The 23,211-nt window shown below is 44.7% G+C and overlaps 1 protein-coding gene and 1 long non-coding RNA gene across 2 annotated transcripts in view; both read right to left on the bottom strand.

The window, feature by feature from the left end:
* The window catches only part of SPATA16 (spermatogenesis associated 16), a 173,993-nt gene extending 168,990 nt beyond the window's left edge, over nucleotides 1-5,003 (bottom strand). Inside the window, exon 1 of the mRNA XM_082224290.1 lies at nucleotides 4,854-5,003. The gene's annotated coding sequence lies outside the window, so the exon portion shown is untranslated. The remainder of the gene's footprint in view (nucleotides 1-4,853) is intronic.
* The window catches only part of LOC309533343, a 598,890-nt gene that overhangs the window by 270,627 nt on the left and 305,052 nt on the right, over nucleotides 1-23,211 (bottom strand). The window lies entirely within an intron of this gene.

The following is a 23,211-nucleotide window of genomic DNA, read 5'->3' as shown; positions in this document are numbered from 1 at the left end:
TCTGACAGGTTAGCTGCACAGGCTGCCAGGACACTGTGCACAATGCAATTTATCTGGACGCTTCCACTCAGGTGAGCCTTAAAGGTAGCATTGGAATTCTTCTGCCTGGCTTCCGCTGCCTAATAGGAATCTAAGTGATAACTGGTGGGAGGGCGCTGAAGCATTCATGCATTTGGAATCGCCAGATGTACGCCGACGCCCCGGAATTTCCCAGTGGCATGAAGCAGAAGGGCAGAAGTCCCCCCAACTTTGAGAATTCACCTGTAAGCAGGCTAGTGAGGGGCGGCTCAAGGGCGAGTGTTGGTTATCTCACCAGGACTGTCAAAGAGTGGTCTCTCTCCCAGTCGGTTCGCCACCACTTCCCCCCTCTCTCTCCAGGTAAGCAACAGTCACCCACCTGCTCGGAAGCTAGAATTGCAGCCCCTGTCCCACCCAGCAAGCTGTTTCTGCATAACACCTATTCTGCACCCAGTGGACTAGGAGACTAGGCTAGTCCCCTAAACGCTCCCAGTAAATTAGAGTATTAAAGTATTATAACCCCTTGCCTCCTTCCCAAAGCCCAGGAAGCTTCTGCCCAGTTTAGGAAGGGAAGCATGATGCTCACGCTAATCTCTGGCCCTAACTATTTCCCTATGAAAAATTGCACCGCATGCCACTGTCTGCACCAGCTACACTGGGTGCTGCTACATTTTGAGGTTTGGTTTTAAGTGGTGGTGGTTTCATGTGCTTGGATGAAATTGTGTGCCCCTGTATGGATGAGCCTTCCCTGGTTTCCATCCAGCTACTGGGCACTGTTGGGAAAGTAAGCAATGGATTAAATGGCTCTTTGGGCCCTTTAAATGGGTCTTTGGCTCTCTTATGCGGCCTTCAGGGACTGTCTTTTTTTTTTAAGGAAAGCATTTGTCCCCAGCCACAGATGTTCACTTAAGCATTCTTCCTCCCCAGCCCTTCCCTTCATCTCCTGTAGACAGCTGGAAGGATGCCAGCGTTGTCACAGACTAATGCATCTGCTCGAGCCCATGATTTTGTAACCTTTAAGTTAGCATGCGGCAATGTTTCATTTTATGACCTTCCCAAGAAAATTCCACAAGGCTCAAAGGGTGCAGGATGCTGCTGCTGCTGCTGGAATTTCAATGCGCGGCAAGGTGACTCAGGCTCTTGGAGTCCCCTGAACAGGAGCTGCAACATCTGTGGCCTTGGGGTGGCATCTCAACAACTACCCTTCAAGATGGCTACAGAACTGGTTTCTCTGTTGCGGAAGATCTCCTAAGATTTTAAGTAGAGTTGGTGTCTGCTTAGAGTCTGTATGGAATATGCCTGTATGTATTTGAATGTGTATTGCTGAGGGTTCAACATTGGGAAATTCCACTGAGCTATACTGAAGCTAAAAGGAGCTCTCTGAGTGTATATGGGTTGATAATTAACTGTTGATGTTCTCTGTTAGCTCTCACATGATGTTTAACTTTAGATCATATGAGAGAGGTATTCGACTGCAAATCACCATCTTGGAGAGCTGGTCTTTGAGCCACAGAGAACTAAGGATGTGCTAATGAGTTCTCCCCTGAAGAGAAAACAACTCCTGGCTAATGTAGGCTGTGGAGAGAGACAGACCTAATCCATCATGGGAATTTGACTTATACTGAGTCAGACTCTTGGACAAACTAGCTCAGTACTGTCAACGCAGAATGGCAGGAGCTTTCCAGGGTTTGAGATAGGAATTTGGTCCACCCTATCTGGAGACCTGAGACCTTGGAGGAAGGGGCACAGCTCAGTAGCAGATCATCTACCTTGCAAGCAGAAGTCCCAAATTCAATCACCAATGGCACTTCCAGGTAGGGTTGGGAGAAGCTCCTGCCTGAAATCTGGGAGAGCTGCTGGTGGTCAGTGGCGATAATATGGAGCTAGGTGGACCAATGGTCTTTCTCAGTGTAAGGCAGCTTACTGTGTGTATGTGGAACCTTCTGCATGCAAAGCAGTTGCATTACCACTGAGCTACACAGCCCTTCCCCAAGGGCCCCCAGTATGGAACCTGGCAGCTTCAACAGAATTGTGAGAGCCTCGTTTTACTTTGATAGGACACAGCAACAACATGATAGATTAGTTGGTGCTGTCAGCTGATTAAATGATTATAGTTGATTAATCACCTGCTTTTTAACCAATTAAGTGATTAGATAATTGATTGAATTTAAATTAATCTGCATATCACCAAAGCATCAGCTTCTCAGAAATCCATGTTAAACTTTCCTCCTTGTTCCAGTTACAGATAGGTAGCCGTGTTGGTCTGCCATAGTCAAAATAAAAAAATTCCTTCCAGTAGCACCTTAAAGACCAACTAAGTTAGTTCTTGGTATGAGCTTTCGTGTGCATGCACACTTGGTATCTGAAGAAGTGTGCATGCACACGAAAGTTCATACCAAGAACTAACTTAGTTGGTTTTTAAGGTGCTACTGGAAGGAATTTTTTTATTTTTCCTCCTTGTTGTTTTGGTTTCCATAAAGGTCTGTGTTTGGAGTTTTTAATGTAGGGAATGTTTTTGAAGTGCTAGATGCCCTCTTGGTCTGCTTCCTCATTCTATGAAATGGGTACAAAAAAAATATGAAATTATTAGCTGTGAGGATAGGTGGCTGTTTTTAGATGTCCGTCATGTTTTTAAACCCCTTCATGGATCACTGCTTTGCCGTGGCGAGGGCAGCATCTTAAAAAGCAGAGACATCACCTTGCCAACAAAGGTCCGTATAGTTAAAGCTATGGTTTCCCAGTAGTGATGTATGGAAGTGAGAGCTGGACCATAAAGAAGGCTGATCACCGAATAATTGATGCTTTTGAATTATGGTGCTGGAGGAGACTCTTGAGAGTCCCATGGACTGCAAGAAGATCAAACTTATCCATTTTTATGGAAATCAGCCCTGAGTGCTCACTGGAAGGACAGATCCTGAAGCTGAGGCTCCAATACTTTGGCCACCTCATGAGAAGAAAAGATTCCCTGGAAAAGACCCTGATGCTGGGAAAGATGGAGGGCACAAGGAGAAGGGAACAACAGAGGACGAGATGGTTGGACAGTGTTCTCGAAGCTACCAGCATGAGTTTGACCAAACTGCAGGAGGCAGTGAAGGACAGGAGTGCCTGGCGTGCTCTGGTCCATGGGGTCACGAAGAGTCGGGCACGACTAAACGACTAAACAACAACAACATGTTTTTAAATGTGCTTACTTCATTTTGGATTGTGATTTGGGCTTTGTTGTTTACCACCATCGCTTCCTACATAGGAAGCTGCCTTCTTCTGAGCCAGACCACTGGCCCATCTAGCTCAGTGTTGTCTACACTGACTTGTAGCAGCACTCCAGGGTTTCTCTCCCAGCCCTACCTAGAGATGCCACTCCAGGACTGAACCCGAGAAATTTTGCACAGCTTCTCATCCATTGCCCCATTCCCCACGGTCCCTTGGGGAGGAAGAGTGGGGCTGAGATTTTAATAATATTTCTTATTACTATGAATGCATGAGCTCTGAAAAATATATTTCTCCTGTGCTGTGCCCCGGGAAGCCATTCTGTTAGAAGTATTAACATCCTAAAGATATGTCCTCCCTCCACCACTGCAATGAAAAAATAATTAAAAAAAAAAACCCTATAGATGAGCTTTTACTCTGAAAAAAACAAGATATATCTTCATTCCTTCGTTCAAGAGAGATCTGTTCTTCTAATTCAAGATGAGATTACTGGAAAGGGATTTTATAATGTGATTGGCTTTTCTAAATTTCCTGTAAACAAGATGACAATCAGCGGCAATATTTTAAAATTTGTTGGCATGATACTCTCGTTTTTTATCGGGGGCTGGGGGAGAGGCGATGGGTGGTCGGAGGAAAGCTACATCACCTTCCTCTCCGGCTATTACTTAATATAAAAACAGACCAGCAAGCTATGGCCTAGATAATTAGATATGTTACACATTATTACATTAGCAGAGAGAAACTTATGGACACACACACACACACACACACACACACACACACACACTGTATATAATCAAAGCTCTTGGCAGAGCGGGGAGAAAAGGGGAGAGGTTCCTCTCCATAGGCATGGATTTGTAGCTGTATTCTTTGTCTATTAATGTAGGTGGAATAATAGTAGTAGTAGTAGTAATAATAATAATTTTTTATTTATACCCCGCCCTTCCTGGTTCAAAAACTGGGCTCAGGGCAGCTAACAACAAATTTAAAACACTTAATTATAAAAGCAGCATAAAATACTGTATAAAAACATGAATAACAATAAAATTCAAAAATCAATTTAGGGGAAATAAGCATTAGATAATCGCCAGGAATGTGAACAAGGTCCCTCCATCAGCTTCAGCTGGTGGCTCAGCTTTACCCCTATCTAGACCAGGATATCCTACTTGGTCTATGCTTTGGTAACCTCCAGGTTAGATTACTGCCACACGTTATATGTAGGGCTGCCTCTGAAGAGAGTTCAGAAACTTCGGCTGGTGCAGATTTCAGTGACCAGGTTGTTCACCGGGGCAAGACAGTTTGAGCATAAAACGCCAATTCTAGCCTGACTGCACTGGCTGCCAGTTACTTTTGGGGGCCAGTTTCAAGTGCTGGTTTTGACCTACAAAACCTTAAATGGCTCAGGACCACCATTCCTCAAGGACTGCCTCTCCCAATAGGAACCAACTCAGACCCTGAGGTCATAATCGGAGACCCTTCTTCATGCGCCTCCTCCACAAAAAGTCCAGAGGGCGGCAACAGGGCCTTTTCTGCAGTGGCTCCCCACTTGTGGACTGCCCTCCCCAGGGAGGCTCGCCAGGCACCTTCGTTACGTGTCTTTAGGCGTCAGACAAAAAACGTTTACTCACTCTGCAGGAGCAAAAGCCCTGGTGTACACATGCGGAGTTTCTGAGTGCTTCACACTTCCTTTGCCGATTGAACCGCAATGAGGAGCGGGAGTCAGTTGGTCTGTTTTGTGCTTCTAAGACATGTGGAGCCCCCTTGCAACGGATTTGAAATGAAACATTCCAACAGCAACTGCCCCACATTCCTGGCACTCTGGGACAGAGAAGGGAGGGTGGAAAGAAATGCTCATGTTATTCATGTAATAAATACAGATTTTGCAAAGTAGGATGCCACGACGCTTCCTTTATACGGAGTGCTATGAGTTAAACAGTGCAGTCCTATGCATGTCTGCTCAGAAGTTGTTGGCATCCGTATTTCTTGAGAGACAATAGAAAGAGCCTTCAGGGGTGAAATCAAACCATTGGAGAGCTACAACGCCTGCTGTGGCTGTAGAGACGAACACGGGAGAGACATGGTTTGTTGCAGGTAGGGCAGATGAAGGTGTCCAGTTTCACTGCTACAGATGCGCCAGGGAATTTCTACTCTCTGCGCTGTCTGGTCACTGCAGTGGATACAAGACCTGTCTGTCTGTCTCCAGAAGGAAGCCCCCCAGAATTCAATGTGACTTACTCCCATTACTCTGTTAACTATATCTACTGGCAAGAGTGCCAAATTGAATATAATATTGGGGGGAGGCAGGTAAGCCCTGCCCCACATAATGGATCACCAGATGCAACATGCTTGCGCTCGCACACACACAATTTGAATGGCAATAACCATCAGCTGGGGGGGGGCCTCAAATATTTTATTGGGGTGCTGCTGAAGGCAGTTGGCTCCTATGCCTACTGGACTTTTTTTGCACTGAACTTCCTTCTGATTGATGCTATTTATTTCAAAACCTATTCATTTTAAACAGCTCCATAGCAAAACTCCCTTGGAGGTTCACAGTCTCGATCCTGCAAACTCTTGATGGGCTCATCCAGTTCAGCTTCTTGTTCTCAGAAACGCCAACCAGATGTCCCTGGGAAGACTGCAAGCAGGGCATGAGAAAGGGCATTCTCCCACTCATGGCCCCGTTATTGAGAGGCACACTACAACTGATTCCTCCTTCATGGACCACTGCAGATTTTATGGACTCCATGATCACGGCAGATGGTGACAGCAGTCACGAAATTAAAAGACGCCTGCTTCTTGGGAGAAAAGCGATGATAAACCCAGACAGCATCTCAAAAAGCAGAGACATTACCGTGTCAACAAGGATCCATATAGTTAAAACTATGGTTTTCCCAGTAGTGATGTATGGAAGTGAGAGCTGGACCATAAAGAAGGCTGACTGCCGAAGAATGGATGCTTTTGAATTATGGTGCTGGAGGAGACTCTTGAGAGTCCCATGGACTGCAAGAAGATCAAACAATCCATTCTGAAGGAAATCAGCCCTGAGTGCTCACTGGAAGGACAGATCCTGAAGCTGAGGCTCCAAGACTTTGGCCACCTCATGAGAAGAGAAGACTCTCTGGAAAAAACTCTGATGTTGGGTAAGACTGAGGGCACAAGGAGAAGGGGGCGGCAGAGGACAAGATGGTTGGACAGTGTTATAGAAGCGACCAACATTGACAAAACTCTGGGAGGCAGTGAAAGACAGGAATGCCTGGCGTGCTCTGGTCCATGGGGTCACAAAGAGTTGGACATGATTAATTGACTAAACAACAACAACTGATTCTGGAGGGAATATAGCCATTATGACAAGTACTAGCAGCAGCCATGGATGGTGGTTTTTCAATCACAGCATAGCAGAAGCTGATGTAACCATATCATTATGAGCTGGCTGTCCCCCCTCCTTTATTCCTCTGCCCTCCTCCCATTGTAAATTCCGCCTTCCATCATTTGTATAACTTTGCCACTCATTTATTTCTGACGGGTTTCGTTTTCACTGACCTTGGTTGCTTTCCCTCAGTGCCTGAACTGAGATTGCTCTTTGTGTCTGTTTGACAGGTTTATAAAAAACCAATTGGACTTGGCAGGTATTTAGGCCTTAATCCAGACAGGCTCCTTCCCCATTTTAAAACAAATTACTTTTAATATCACCTCAACATTAATGTTTAAGAGAGGATACTGTTCCTGTTCCATAACCACTTTTCATAAATGTTTTAATGCTTCCAAGCCTGAACTCCACTGAGGTCAATTTGAAGATCCCAAATAAAATATCTTTCCTTCACAGATGTTCCCACGCTGCCTGCATTGAAGGGTAGCAGTCCTTTTGTGTATCTCAAACTAACCAGGAAGACAATTGCTTTGCCACTGGGAAGTACGCCCTTCTCAAGAGGTGGGAAATAAAGATGGGTGAAATATACTTGGAGTCGAGAGTGGATTTCATGCTCTTTATTCAGCTCATAGTGGTGAGAAGGAATGGAAGTTCCCCCAGAATGTCTGCTTTATATACTATATTTACAGAATGGGCCCCACGTGATTGGCTAATACCGGGATTCTTCTGTAGGCCAATCAGGTTGCGGATTCACTTCCACCTGGAGCTGGATTGGGTGGCTCCTGTGGACCAATCAGACTGCTGCATTCTGGATCCTATTCAACTCAGTACATAACAATGGGTTTAGGTTAGAGATGTCTTCAGTCTTCCCTCAGATATTTCCCTGGTCTGAGGGAAGCTGGGTGGTTTTTTTTGCTTGACATTCATGAACAATGGGGCTCATCAACCTGGGAAGGCAGCCCATCCAGGAGAAGGAAGACTTTAAATATCTGCTGCCTTGTATCTTCCCCAGAGTGGCTGGGGCAACCCAGTTAGATGGGTGGGGTACAAAAATATAATAATAATAATAATAATAATAATAATAATAATAATAATAATAATGCACACAGAGAGACAGGATGGACTGGACCCTAGACGGTTCCAACCTGTTTCAGCCAAATGAAGGTTGCCCCAGTTCTAGTCAGCTTGCCTCCCTTTCCTACATCCTTTCCCACTGTTCCATTCCTTCCATCTTTGTTGTTATGTGTTCTGTCTAGGGAGGGACCTCAGGAAGGCAGAGCCTCGTGCTCCCTGCCTTGAGACCCCGGTGCTAGAAGACACTTACTGCAAAAGACTTTGGGGACCTGCAGGATTCCACTAGCTCCCATTCCTCATTATGGACGCTGTCTGCACTATACATTTAAAGCAGAACCAGTCCACTTTAAGCAGTCATGGCTTCCCGCAGAGAATCCTGGGAACTGTAGTTGGTTAAGGGAACTGAGAGTTGTTAGGAGATCTCCCATCCTCTCTCAGAGCTACAATTTGCAGAGTGGTTTAGCAATAAATCCTCCTTCCCAGGCAACTCTGGAGATTGTAACTCTGTGAAGGGAATAGGAATTTGTTTACCTCCCGAACATGAGGCTGAAAGTGCTGTTCTGTTTTAGATGTGTTTCATAAAAGAATACTAATAATGTGTTGCCGCGACTGGCTGAAGAAAGTTTGCCACTAGAGGGTGATACAAGAATAGTCATTAGGATGGTAAATTCCAGGCAGGCTGTTCTTCTAATTTTGATAGGATTATGTCCACGCCTCGCCTTGGCTCACTTGATTTCTCATCGCTTGATCTTTCTGGGAATCTTACTCTTCTTCATGCTATTGCTCAAACCACTTTGCCATGTGTTGCAGTGGCACTAAAAGTGTTCCAGCAAACACCTCATGCATTCATTGCATTCATTGGTTAAGGGTGCTGAGAGTTGTTAGGAGATCCCTATTCCCCTCAGGGAAAGAGGGACTGACTGTTAAAACTTTCCTGGGAATTGTAGCTCTGTGAGGGGAATAAGCGGCCTACAAACAACTCTCATCACTCTTAATAAGCAACAATTCCCTTACTTGATGGGAGAAATCTCAACCCCCGTGGGCCATCTAGGGAGGGTAGAGGGGCCAAGGGCCTCCCTGAAATTTTCAAGGAGGGGCTAGGCCCCCTCAATATTCCACAGTCTGCAGTGGGCCTCGCTGGGCCTACCAGCAGCTGTGGTGGGCCTCATGGCCTCTTCCCACTGTGTGATGTCACACAAGTGAAGTGTGTGTGATGTCATGCGTGGGCGTTGGGCACCCCTGGAGTTGGGTGGAACCTGGCGCCTATGGCCACAACTGCCTAAAGTGGTATGATACTGCTTTTAATGTAGACTGCATAGTATTGTGCTATATTGACTACCTGAATTGGGTGGATAGGGAGTCATCCATCCAAACCCCCATTGGGTCCATCTGAGCAAGGAACCATGGAACAATTCAGTAGCAAGTACCAAAGGGTAAGGACCAAAGCAGGGGGCCACTGGTGAAGGATACAGAAGGGTCAAGAACCAAGCCAGAAGAGAGGGCTGAAGAGCAAGCAAGGAAAACACCAGAGTTCAACTTCTGGAAGACCACATTGGTCAAGCAAGTCTCAACTGGAACAGGAAACTGTCTTATGCTCCTCTCAGATGCAGCTTTACCTTGTCAGCTGTTCTTGAGAACTAGACCTTGATTTATTTCTGTACTTAGATTTCTCTCAAACTTTCTGTTTCTAACCTGTTTATTTTTTTCCCCTATAACTGATGGAATTTGCTATCGTTGCAGATCTATGAATTGTAGGAACTGCACAATCTGACTGATTAAAGCTGGTCTGTTGCCTGCGATATCTTGGTTCGCTCACAGTTATATCTCTATAAAGTGCTGAACTCCACCCCTCAGAGGCAATGATTGTGTTGTTCTTTCCCCTCCATGATCTATTTTTCTGGAATGGAAGAATGTCAGTCAAGAATCCTTTATCTTATCTTATCTTTATCTCTATTTACTTATTCTTCCCATCAGCACATAAAGAAAACAAATAGAATCCAGTTTTCTTTGCTGTGTCCCTTCTTTAATTCTGACATTTATTAGATAACTTCAACATGTTTTGCTGTTTTTAATATCTTCCCCAGTATCAATAGCAGAGGCTTCTTTCTCTTTCCAATTAGTCAGAGCATGGATTTTGCTTGTGGATAAGTAGATTTATGGTGAATTCAATAGCATAGCTGTGTATTTTACCTTTTAGGTTATTTAGAAGATATATTTTGAGGTCATTAGACAACTCATACACTAGATCTTTAATAAATAACCTAATTATCTTTATCCAAGAAATCTTTATCCAGGGGCAAACCCACCAAATATAACAGGAATTGGATGGTTGTGAATTTCACCTCCTGCATAGAACATGACCTAACTTGCTTTTTTGTGAGTACTTGCCAAGTACTATTAATACATAGGTTGGCATTCAGCTAACTTTTACTTAGACACACTGAAATTAACAAACATGACTACATTAGGCCCATATAGGTCTACCACCCAGAACCTTTGCAACATAACTCACTATAACTCGAGTCAATGGCTTTTATGTGTCAAAATAGTCTAACAGGCTTTCCTGTGGATAAAAAACATAAATATAGCAGGACTTGAGTGCAACAGTATTCTCTCTTCCTGTGGTTTCCATCGACTGGTATTCAGAAGCATTAATACCTCTTACCATGGAGGCAGAATATAGTCATTGTGGTTAGTCTTATCCTTGATGAATCTGTCTAGTCCTCTTTTAAAGCCATCCAAGCTGGGGGCCATCACTGCCTTTTGTGGAAGTGAATGCCATAATCAGTACTTCCTGGTTCCAAAACTGTCTCTGGAGGTTCAGGTAGGCTAGGTGACTATGTTGTTGTTGTTTAGTCATGTCCGACTCTTCGTGACCCCATGGATCAGAGCATGCCAGGCACTCCTGTCTTCCACTGCCTCCTGCAGTTTGGACAAACTCATACTGGTAGCTTCAAGAATACTGTCCAACCATCTCGTCCTCTGTCGTCCCCTTCTCCTTGTGCCCTCCATCTTTCCCAACATCAGGGTCTTTTCCAGGGAGTCTTCTCTTCTCATGAGGTGGCCAAAGTATTGGAGCCTCAGCTTCACAATCTGTCCTTCCAGTGAGCACTCAGGGCTGATTTCCTTCAGAATGGATAGGTTTGATCTTCTTGCAGTCCATGGGACTCTCAAGAGTCTCCTCCAGCACCATAATTCAAAAGCATCCATTCTTTGGCGGTCAGCCTTCTTTATGGTCCAGCTCTCACTTCCATACATCACTACTGGGAAAACCATAGCTTTAACTATACGGACCTTTGTTGGCAAGGTGATGTCTCTGCTTTTTAAGATGCTGTCTAGGTTTGTCATTGCTTTTTCTCAGAGTGGTTGTAGCTCTGGGAGGGGAACAGGGGTCTCCTAACAACTCTCAGCACCCTTAAGAAACTTCAGCTCCCACAATTCTTCAGGGGGAGCCATGACTATTTAAAATGGTATTGTAGTGCTTTATGGTGTGAATGTGACCTTAGAGCAGATCCACACTGTCGATTTAGAGCACATTCAATGCACATTCAAAACACACGACTTCAAGAATAATGAAAACCATAGTTTCCATAACTTCAAGAATCGTGAAAACCATAGTTTCCAATTCCCAACACCCTTAACACTCAATGAGCATTGAATGTGCTTTTAAAGGTTGGGTGTGGATCGGCCCTTAATCTCCACCATTAGGAACAACTGGGAACACATGCCGTGTTTTCACCTAAATCTTCACTCTCTAATGTAATTAGCATAATGATTAATACTCCATCCCTGAGCAGGCAAGAGGCAGCAGAGTGGAGAATGAATGGCATCTTGTTTGGAACCTCAAGCTGTCAAATAAAACAAACAAACAAAGAAACAAATGTGATTACTCAGAGATGCTCCACTCCATTTGCATTGCTTTGTTCCCCTTCTTAAATGGACACAGTGGGCTCACATCGCATAACAAAGCTTGGTTCTCTTGGGAGGTGCTGTCAGCATTAGACCTTTGAGAAGCTCCTTCAACCAGGTTATTCATTGACTGGAATCCCCCAGAGAGAATGGTCAGCCTCATTACCTGGGGATCCCAGGCTACTCTGACTCACCACCACAGTTGTTTCTCCCCCAGGCATCAACACTCTCACAACTTCAAAAGACCTTATTAATGGTTGAGCTTGATTCCACAAAGCACCAGGATCTTGCCTGACATGGGAGCATTCCTGAGATGTATGGTGTTAGTAGAGTTATTTGTATATTGCAGTGATTTTCAAAGCTCTGAAAGGTTAAAAAAAAATCAATTGGAGGGGGAAGGATGAGGGAAACCACAACTGCTTCTTCCAGAGGTTGTGCTTGTCACCCCAGTCTTGTAAATGAATCTTTGTTGGCTTCCCAGAGCTACAGCTAAGGAGACAGCACTCACTGCAGAAAACAGTCTTGCTTTAAAGAGAACAATCACAAATTGAAGTTTCTCATGCCTCAAATGCCTGGTGTGTTGGGTGACTGAAGGAGGTCATGCCCAAAGCTTAAATCAGGAATTGGCAACCTGGTGGCCCTCGAGATGTTTGACGACTCCAACTCCCATCAGCTCCACCCAGCATATCCCATGGTCAGGGATGATGGAAGTTGTAGTCCTGCAACATCTAGAAGGCCACAAGTTCGGAGTCAAATTCAAGGAAGAGTAGCTTACTCCAAGGTAGTGCCCTCCACTTGTCCCACCATCCATGACAAACTGAGTTGTAGTCTGAAACCTATGGAAGCCACCAGTTTGGAGAAGGCTGGATTATTTATATGGCATCACCAATAACTATATGTACCTTTGTTGGCAAGGTGATGTCGCTGCTTTTTAAGATGCTGTCTAGGTTTGAAATTTAGGCTTGTGCAATTAAAGTGGATTAAAGGTCCACCCTGGCACAACAAATCCACTTAAAACAGACAACAGGCATTTTATGGTGAGAAAAGTGATGGGGAAACCCATTGCAAAGTGTGGGGTGGACATATGATTAATGGGATTAGGCATAACCACTGCACAAAGGAATCAAGATGAATTCAGGATAAATACTCAGTGTTGTATAACCTCCCCATAAGCTAATCAGAAAGTTTGCTCCACAACAACAAGGCATCATTTAACCCCTGCACAACCTTTTTGCAAGCAAATCAGGACAAACGCTCAACAAGCCGGTCATATGGAGGAGTCCTTCAGACTTGCGGAGACCTCCACCCTTTCCCTGTCTCCTCTTAGGAGGCTTATTACAAGCCAGCTGATAATACCTGCACTGCAGGTGGACTGGAGGGGCAGAAAATCATTGCTGCCCACTCAAACAGAGCAGGTTCTACTATTATTTATTTATTTATGCATGCACGCCCGTGTTTGCAGATGGCATCCTAGTCTGCCCTTTGCATTCCTTGCATAAATCAACTGTCAGGCTAGCCTTTGCACCTTTTGCCTGCCACAGCAAGGCGTGAAGTTCTGACCTGAGTCATATCCTAGTCGGGATGATTGGCATAAATGAGTATGCAATTTGACCCTGAGTGAATATTCTTGTTCCTTTGCAGGAGCACCTGCAATGTGTTTACCAAGAAGCTACTATCCCTTTCCAGAGAAATCTAAGTGCTGTGGACAGAATGACAGGCAGTTGGGGGCTCGAAGTACAAGGAGAGAAGCAAGGAAGTCCATTTTCGATGCAATTTCCTGTTTTCTTTCCCGGGGATTGTTGTCATCTCATACCTTCTTTGTCTCAAGTCTCCCAGCACCAGGGAGAACTAATTTCAAATCTCCACTTGCTCATGAAGCTCTTTGGGTGACCTCAGGCCAGTCACTATCTCCTGGCCCAGTGGCGTAGCGTGGGTTGTCAGCACCCGGGGCAAGGCAAGTAATTTGCGCCCCCTAACCCATGGATTTGCGCCCCCTAACCCTAACCCCCAGATGTTGTGCCCGGTGCGGCCGGCCCCCCTGCACCCCCCCACGCTATGCCACTGTCCTGGCCTAATCAACCTCACAGGTTTGTTGTGAGGATAAAGTAAGAGTGGGGACAATGTCAGTATCCTTCTTCATATCCAGTTCTGGGTGCCACAATTTAAGAAGAATATTGACAAGCTGGAACGTGTGCCAATGAGAACAACCAAGATGATCAAGGCTCTGGAAACCAAGCCTTATAAGGAATGGTTGAGGGAGCTGGTTATGCTTCGCCAGGAAAAGAGGTGACTGAGAGAAGATATGATAGCCATCTTCAAATATCTCAAGGGCTGTTACATGGAGGATGGAGCAAGCTTATTTTCTCCTGCTCTGGAGGCTAGGACCTGAACCAACGGATTCAAGTTACTGCCACAGATTTCCCACTCCTAGTCTGTACCGACTGGTAGCAGCTCTCTGAGGTGTGTTTCTGCAGAAGGTTGTTCTGGTGTTTCTCCATCATGATCCATGGCTCATGTTCTTCCCGTGATTAGGAAGGGGTTGAGTAAACATCCCACTTTCCAGGGAAAATGAATTCTATAAGAATGGGGGAACTTTTTCAGTCCAAGGGCTTCATTCTCTTCTGGACAGCTTTCTGAGGACAACCCATCAGTGGTGGACAAGGCCAGAGGCAAAAGGGGATGGAGTGACAAGTGTAAGTTTGGTGGGCTGCATTCCACAAATGAGTCCAGCTAGCAGAAGGCCACATGAACTCTTGCTGCTCCAGCCTCTCCAGCAGCTGGTCAGGTGATGGTCCAACCAGCTGGGTGGTGCTGTGGCTTCTCCTCAGAGAGAACAATGTTCCAAGTAAGTCCTCCCTTGGCCTCCTGGTGTTCTGGGAAATTGGACTGATTTCTGCTCCCTCTTCCACCATCCCTGTCCATTGCCTATGCTGCATGAGGCTGATAGGAATTGTAGTCCAAAAATAACCAGAGGCAACCAGTTTGGTGATGGCTGATCATGAATGAAACTCAAGATGAATTATTTTAAAGGGAAGTGTCAGCTTTAACTCTGCTAAATCACTGCTCCCGTTTTGTCCCAGTTTTGCATCCTGAGAAGTTTTTGGGCTTGCCTTTTTTTTTTTTTTTAAAAATGTTATTGTGAGTTGCATAGGTGCCTGAAAATCAGTTTTGTTGTTATTGCATTTGCCCCAGTTTTTCGCTGTAAAATGTTGCTTCAGTTTCAATGTACCTCCCGCTCCCCGGTATTGCCTTTGGCAATGAAGGGTGAGCTGAAATATTTTAAACAAAGCAAAAAGATGCATTCCCCCCAGGTTTCAGACTTCTTTCTCCCCTAGCAGTGTCTAGACAGAGCGGACTGGGCAATTGGTGTGGGTGGGTGTTCTCGCAGGTAAAGGACCAGAACCTTTTGCAACAGAGATTCATTATCGCCTATCCCACTGGAGGAACTATATTTTTCCATTACGCTGCTTTGATCAAAGTATTTTGATGAGATTGAGGCTGGTGGAGCTCTTGAGACACATCTCAGCTGTGGAGTGATGTTGACATAAAGCACGTTATAAGGGTCGTAGCTCAGTTGGAAAGCAGATATTTTGCATTCCGGAGTACAATTCTGAAGTGCAATTCACTGCCTCTCCAGGTAGGGTTGGGAATGTCTTCTGCCTGCAACTCTGGACAACTCTGGCCAGTGAGTTTAGGTAATGCTGATCTAGATGGGCTGGCTCAGGATAGGGTTGTTTTTATATACATTTTTATTAATTTTTTAACATATCATTTCCAACAATCATTTAACATAACTTCTTATCTTATACAATATTTTAGACTTCCATCATCAACAACCTCTGAAGATTTTCTGTTATTTATCACTTATTCTGCATTTCTTAATTTGTCTTTTTTTAAAATAAAATGTTTATTGGGTTTTTACAAATTATAAAAATACACACAATACACAATACAAACAAATACACACAAAAACAAACAAACATGTATAATTTCAAAACCATTTTTCCTTAAACCTTGCTTCACCGACTTCCCCATACCTCCCCTTTCTGCATTCCAATTTCCAAATTTGTTTCAGCAAATCCTCCCCCTTAATTTCATTTAATTGTTTCCTTTTCTTTTCTTTTACTTAAACTTTTTCAGCTGTAATCCCTTACTTTCTATAACCACAAAATTTCAACGCTCATTAATTTTACAATGTTTCTTAAGATAAATTTTAATTTTTTCCCAATCTTCTTCCGCCGTCTCTTTCCCCTGATCTCGGATTCTGCCAGTCATTTCAGCCAGCCCCTATCACTTTCATCTGCCATTCTTCCAGAGTGGGTAGCTCTTGTGTCTTCCAATACTTTGCGATGAGTATTCTTGCTGCTGTTGTAGCGTACATAAAAAAAATTTCTATCTTTCTTTGACACCAATTGGCCGACAATGCCCAAGAGAAAGGCTTCTGGTTTCTTAGGGAAAGTACATTTAAGTACCTTTTTCATTTCATTATATATCATTTCCCAGAAGGCCTTAATCTTCGGGCACGTCCACCAAAGGTGAAAGAAAGTACCTTCAGTTTCTTTACATTTCCAACACTTATTATCTTTTTTTTAATATAATTTTTTATTGGTTTTACAAAGATTTTAAACAATACGAACATATAAAAAGACATACAAACACGTATAGTTTCATAACTTTTTTTTCATAGACCTCGTTTCTCGGACTCCCCCATACCTCCCTTTTCTGCATCCCAATGTCCAAAGTTTTCCGGCAACTTCCAATTAAATCTGTCAAACATATGTCTTCTTAATCTTTCCTTCAGTCTAATCTTATATCGCTGTAACCCTTTCTTTCTCAAAACCTCGACATTCTAACATTCATCAAGTCTATAATAGTCCTTAAGATAAATTTTAAATTTCTTCCATTCTTCTTCTGCCGTCTCCTTCCCCTGGTCGCGGATTCTGCCGGTCATCTCAGCCAGTGTCATATAGTCCATCACTTTCATCTGCCATTCTTCCAGGGTGGGTAGGTCTTGTGTCTTCCAATACTTTGCGATGAGTATTCTTGCTGCTGTCGTAGCATACATAAAGAAAGTTCTATCCTTCTTTGACACCAATTGGCCGACAATGCCCAAGAGAAAGGCCTCTGGTTTCTTAGGGAAAGTACATTTAAGTACCTTTTTCATTTCATTATATATCATTTCCCAGAAAGCCTTAATCTTCGGGCACGTCCACCAAAGGTGATAAAAGGTACCCTCGGTTTCTTTACACTTCCAACACTTATTGTCAGGCAAATGGTAAATTTTTGCTAGCTTCACTGGGGTCATGTACCACCTGTAAATCATTTTCATAATATTTTCCTTTAAGGCATTACATGCCGTAAATTTTATACCGGTGTTCCACAACCATTCCCAGTCAGCAAACATAATGTTATGACCAATGTCCTGTGCCCACTTAATCATAGCCGATTTAACTGTTTCATCCTGTGTATTCCATTTCAGCAGCAAATTGTACATTCTTGACAAGTTCTTAGTATTGGGTTCTAACAGTTCAGTTTCTAATTTTGATTTCTCCACCTGGAAGCCAATTTTCCTATCTTGTTTGTACACCTCCATTATTTGATAATAATGGAGCCAATCTCGTACTTTAGGTTTCAATTTCTCATGACTCTGTAACTTCAATTTGTCTCCGTCTTGTTCCAAGATTTCCCAATACTTTGGCCATTTGGCCTCCATATTGAGTTTCTTCAATGCCTTAGCCTCCAAGGGTGACAACCATCTAGGGGTTTTATTTTCCAACAAATCTTTATATCTTATCCAAACATTAAATAACGCTTTTCTGACAATATGATTTTTAAAGGCCCTATGCACTTTGATTTTGTCATACCATAGATATGCATGCCAACCAAATGTATTATTGAAACCTTCTAAATCCAAGATATCTGTGTTCTCGAGGAGCATCCACTCTTTCAGCCAGCAAAATGCTGCTGCTTCATAGTACAGTTTTAAGTCCGGCAGGGCAAATCCCCCTCTTTCTTTTGCATCTGTAAGTACTTTAAATTTTATTCTGGGCTTTTTGCCCTGCCAGACAAATTTCGCAATGTCTTTCTGCCACCTCTTGAAACAGTCCATCTTGTCAAGAATCTGCAAAGTTTGAAACAAAAATAACATTCTAGGCAATACATTCATCTTAATAACTGCAATTCGGCCTAACATTGACAGTTTCAAATTTGACCATATTTCTAAATCTTTTTTAATTTCTGACCAACATTTTTCATAGTTGTCTTTATACAAGTTCAAATTTTTAGATGTCAGGTAAACCCCTAGGTATTTCACCTTCTTAACCACTGTCAAGCCTGTCTCTTCTTGAAATTTCTCCTTCTCCATGACTGTTAAATTTTTTTCTAAGACTTTAGTTTTTTGTTTGTTCAGTTTGAATCCGGCTACCTGGCCAAATTGTTGAATTATCTCCAACACCCTTTTCGTACTAGTGTCTGGCTCTTGTAGGGTCAATACTAAGTCATCTGCAAAAGCCCTTAACTTATAATGTTTAGCTCCGACCTGTACGCCTTTAACTTGCTGGTCATTTCTAATCATATTCAGCAACACCTCCAGAACAGAAATAAAAAGCAATGGGGAAATTGGGCACCCCTGTCGTGTTCCTTTTTCTATCTTAAGTTCCTCAGTTACCACATTATTTACAATCAGTTTAGCTTTTTGTTCAGAATATATCGCACCCATACCATTCTCAAATCCTTGGCCTACCCCCATCCCATGAAGATTCTTTTTCATAAAACTCCAAGAAATGTTGTCAAAGGCTTTCTCCGCGTCCACAAAAATCAACACTGCTTTGGTGTTAATGTTCACCTCTAGCAATTCCAAAATGTCTATTATATTCCTTACATTGTCTGATAAATGCCTTTTAGGGAGAAAGCCTGCTTGGTCCTTATGAATCTTCTCCATCAGCACTCTTTTAAATCTTTTTGCCAAAATGTCTGCAAAGATTTTGTAATCCACATTAAGTAATGATATTGGGCGGTAGTTCTTAAGTTGAGTCTTTTCAGTCTCTGTCTTTGGTATGAGTGTAATATAAGCTTCTTTCCACGACTCTGGTGCCCTTTTCCCTTCTAAAATCTCGTTACAGACTTCCTTTAACGGTTGAACCAACCACTCCTTCAAAGCTTTGTAGTATCTGGAAGTCAGTCCGTCTGGTCCTGGAGATTTGCCCAATTGCATGTCCTGAATGGCTCCCTCTATCTCTTGTTCTGTTATTCTCTGGTTTAGATCCACCTTGCTTTGATGAGAGATTTTTTGTAGTCCATATTTATTAAGGAATTCATCTATATCCTCTTCAGTTTGTGGCCCTTGAGAATATAGTTTTTTAAAATAACTCAAAAAACAGTCCCAGGAGGACCCGGAGGAGTGCAGAGCCCTTTTTAACATGTTTTGTTTTGTTTTTGTTTTTTAATATTTCCTTTCCTTTTCGATTCTATATATGGGGTGGGATGGATGTTTGGGTGGGCTGGGGAATTTGTTAGATTTTGATGAATTTGTAATTTTTGCAGTTTTTTTGTATTGTTTTATTGTTTTCTGGGTTGTTTTTGTTTTTTGTTTTTACTGTTTTAAGGTTTTATTGTTCTAGGCTGCGAAAGAATAATATTAATTGCCATCAATGGAGGCCACTATGAGGCCTGGGATTGCTACCGTGGAGGGGCGAGGGAGGTATGGCGGTGGGGGCAGATGTTACAGGCGAAGGGGATCGAGATATGGATACGCTCGTACCCTTTCCAATCTGCGCCCCATCCCGAGGGACAAGGGTAGGGTGAGCAAGGATTACTCACCTCCGTCACTGGTGTTGTGCAATGCCAGGTCTATAGGCAATAAAACTGCCACCCTGCGAGATTTCTTTATCTCGCAGGGGGTTGACCTGGCTTGTGTGACGGAGACCTGGGTGCGCGAAGGGGCAACAGTTACCTTACGAGAGATGGCACCCCCGGGTTTCTCTGTCCTCCACCAGTCGCGGACTGTGGGCCGGGGGGGAGGGGTGGCATTATTAATCCGGGAAGATTGTCCTTTCAGGGCTCTACCATCGCCATCGATCCCCGGCATCGAATGTGTTGGCCTAGTGTGGGGCTCCGAGGAGAGCTTGGCTGTCTGGCTGGTGTACCGGCCACCTAGCGCACCAGCAGCCACCCTGTCAGGCCTGCTGGAGGCGGTGGCCGGCTGGGCCTTGGCGTTCCCTAACCTATTGGTATTGGGGGACTTCAACATCCATGCCGATGCCACTCCCTCCTCACAGGCTCTGGACCTGGTGTCTTCCATGGCGACACTAGGGCTCTCCCAGTTTGTTTCGGGCCCCACACATCAAGCAGGCCACACGCTGGATTTGATCTTTGGCGTCGGTATAGATGTGATCATGTCTCCTTCGACGAAGGTGCCATGGTCTGATCACTACGCTCTGAAAGCCAGGATTGACTTTCCACCCCCACCCTGCTTAGGTGGCGAGCCAATTTGGGCTCGCCCGCAGAGGCTGATGGACCCCGAGAGATTCCGCCAAGCCTTGCGGGACCTTGCTCCCCCTGGCGACTCATTGACTGAGCTTGTTGAGGGCTGGAATGCCCAGCTCCTGGCAGCCATCGATGAGATCGCACCTAAGCGCCCTCTGCGACCCCGCAGAAACCGGGCTCCCTGGTTTACCGAGGAGCTTCGGAAAATGAAGCGGGACCTCAGACGGCTAGAGCGAGTATGGCGGGGTGCCCGTGACGGAGCCTCAAGAACATCTTATAGGGCTTTTATGAAAACCTACGAGATGGCGGTGAAGGCTGCTAAGAAGTTATACTTCTCGGCCTCCATTGCATCCGCTAGCTCTCGCCCAGCGCAATTATTTAGCATAATCAGGTCTTTAACGTCCCTTGAGGGACAGCCAAATTTAAATAACAAATTGACACACGGCTGTGAGGCATTTGCGAGCTTTTTTGCGGAGAAGGTCTTGTCGCTCCGCCATGACCTCCCTGCCAATTTGGATACAATAAAGGAACTGGAGGCCCCTCGACTGTCCTCGGGTCCAGTATTGGACCACTTCGACCAGATATCCCCAGCCGATGTGGACAGACTCCTCCGAGCTGGAAAGCCCACCACTTGTCCTCTCGACCCGTGCCCGTCTTGGCTGATTAGAGCGTGTCCAGACGAGGTGCGGGCCCTCCTGGGGGATATCATCAATTTGTCCCTTGGCACGGGGACATTCCCAGGGGAACTGAAGGAGGCAGTGGTGCGCCCGCTCTTAAAGAAAACATCATTAGATCCTTTAGATCTATCCAATTACCGCCCGGTTTCGAATCTCCCGTTCCTGGGTAAGGTGATTGAGAGAGCGGTTGCTGAACAGCTTGGTGGGTTTCTGGATGAAACATTGGCTCTGGATCCATTCCAGTCCGGCTTCCGCGCTGGTCATGGGACCGAGACGGCTCTGGTCGCCCTAACAGATGATCTTCGTAGACAGCTGGATCGAGGCGGGTCGGGGCTGCTGATTCTTCTAGATCTATCAGCAGCTTTCGACATGGTCGATCACGAACTTTTGGACCACCGCCTTACCGACGTGGGGATCCAGGGCACAGTCCTTCAATGGCTGCGCTCGTTTCTCTCTGGTCGGGGACAGAGGGTGGCGCTTGGGGGGGAATTGTCATCGCGCCACTCCTTGGTGTGTGGAGTACCTCAGGGCGCGATACTCTCCCCGATGCTTTTCAACATCTTTATGCGCCCCCTCGCCCAGCTTGTTCGGAGTTTTGGGCTGGGTTGTCATCAGTATGCCGATGACACCCAACTCTATCTGTTGATGGATGGCCATCCTGACTCGGCCCCAGACACACTGACCAGATGTTTGGAAGCTGTGGCTGGATGGTTACGTGGGAGCCGGTTGAAGCTAAATCCTTCGAAGACAGAGGTCCTGTGGCTGGGACGGGGCGATATGGGATTGGGGGGGCAACTCCCATCTCTTGCGGGGGCGCAATTAGTGCCAGCACCGTCCGTTAAGAGTTTGGGTGTAATCTTCGACACCTCCCTTTCCATGGAGGCGCAGATTGCAGCTATAACAAAGGCGGCATTTTTCCATCTCCGCCAAGCTAAGCAGTTGGCTCCTTACCTCTCTCGCCCTGACCTAGCCACTGTGATCCACGCGACGGTCACCTCCAGACTGGATTATTGTAACTCGCTCTACGTGGGGCTGCCCTTGAGACTGACCCAGAAACTCCAGCGGGTGCAGAATGCTGCAGCGAGACTCCTTACGAGGTCTTCGCTGCGAGATCACATTCACCCGGTGCTATACCAGCTGCACTGGCTCCCGGTGGAGTACAGGATCAGGTTTAAGGTGCTGGTTTTAACCTTTAAAGCCCTATATGGCCTAGGACCCTCGTACCTACGGGACCGCCTCTCCTGGTATGCCCCACAGAGAAACCTACGGTCTTCAAATAAAAACATCTTGAAGGTCCCAGGCCACAGAGAAGTTAGGCTGGCCTCAACTAGAGCCAGGGCTTTTTCGGCTGTGGCTCCGATCTGGTGGAACACTCTGTCACAAGAGACCAGGGCCCTGCGGGACTTGACATCCTTCCGCAGGGCCTGCAAGACAGAGCTGTTCCACCAGGCCTTTGGCCAGGGCACAGCCTGACTCCCTCCCTCGGCAATCTTCGCAGAGCTCTGGCCCAATGGTTGCTAGTGGCTTGAATTAATTAATTTTTATAATGAATGATTTTAGAATGTTGTTTATGTTGTACTTTTGTATTGTTTTATTGTTGTTAGCCGCCCTGAGCCCGGCTCCGGCTGGGGAGGGCGGGATATAAATAAAATTTATTATTATTATTATTATTATTTCTAATCTCGTTTGGTTTAGATATATTCTTTCCATCTACTTCTAGGCTTGTAACTGTATTTAATTTCTGTCTTTTCTTCAATTGCCAGGCCAGAAGTTTACCACATTTATCTGCCGATTCAAATGTCTTTTGTTTCATTTGCTTTATCTTCCATTCAATCTCTTGATTCATCAATTCCATATATTGTGTTTGATATAACTTGATCTCTCTCAGAATCTCCTGGGACTTTGGTTTTGATCTCAATTTTTTCTCTCCTTCTTTTATCTTTTCCAAAATCTTTTCCTTCTTCTCATTCTGCTTTCTCTTTTTTATTGAATTTTGTTGAATCAAGAATCCTCGCATCACAGCTTTACTTGCGTCCCAGATCACTCTTTTTTCCACGTCGGCCTTAAGGTTTATTTCAAAATAGTCCTTTAAAGTTTTTTGGGCTTTCATGTGGATCTCCTTATCTTGAAATAGGGTGTCATTCATCCTTCATCTAAATTGACCAGTTGTTGTAAGTTTCATTTCCATCTTCACGGCGTTATGGTCGGAGCAGGTTTTTGGGCAGATTTCTACCTTCTTACTCTTTGGGGCCATCCCACTAGTGATCCAAATTTGATCAATTCTGGTCCAGGTCATCATTGCTTGAGAGAAAAAAGTTCCCTCTCTCTCAAGAGGGTTCCTTGTTCTCCATATGTCTATTAAGTCCATATTTTCAGTCATTTCAAAGAAGGTCTTCGGAAGTCTCCCTTCCTTGGAGATTGTCAGTCTTTGTGCCTTGTCCATATTTGTAGAAACCACACCATTCATATCTCCCA

Source organism: Podarcis vaucheri (assembly GCF_965113315.1).
Source record: "Podarcis vaucheri genome assembly, chromosome: 5".
Classification (NCBI taxonomy): domain Eukaryota; kingdom Metazoa; phylum Chordata; class Lepidosauria; order Squamata; family Lacertidae; genus Podarcis; species Podarcis vaucheri.
This window is presented reverse-complemented; position numbering and strand designations above follow the sequence as displayed.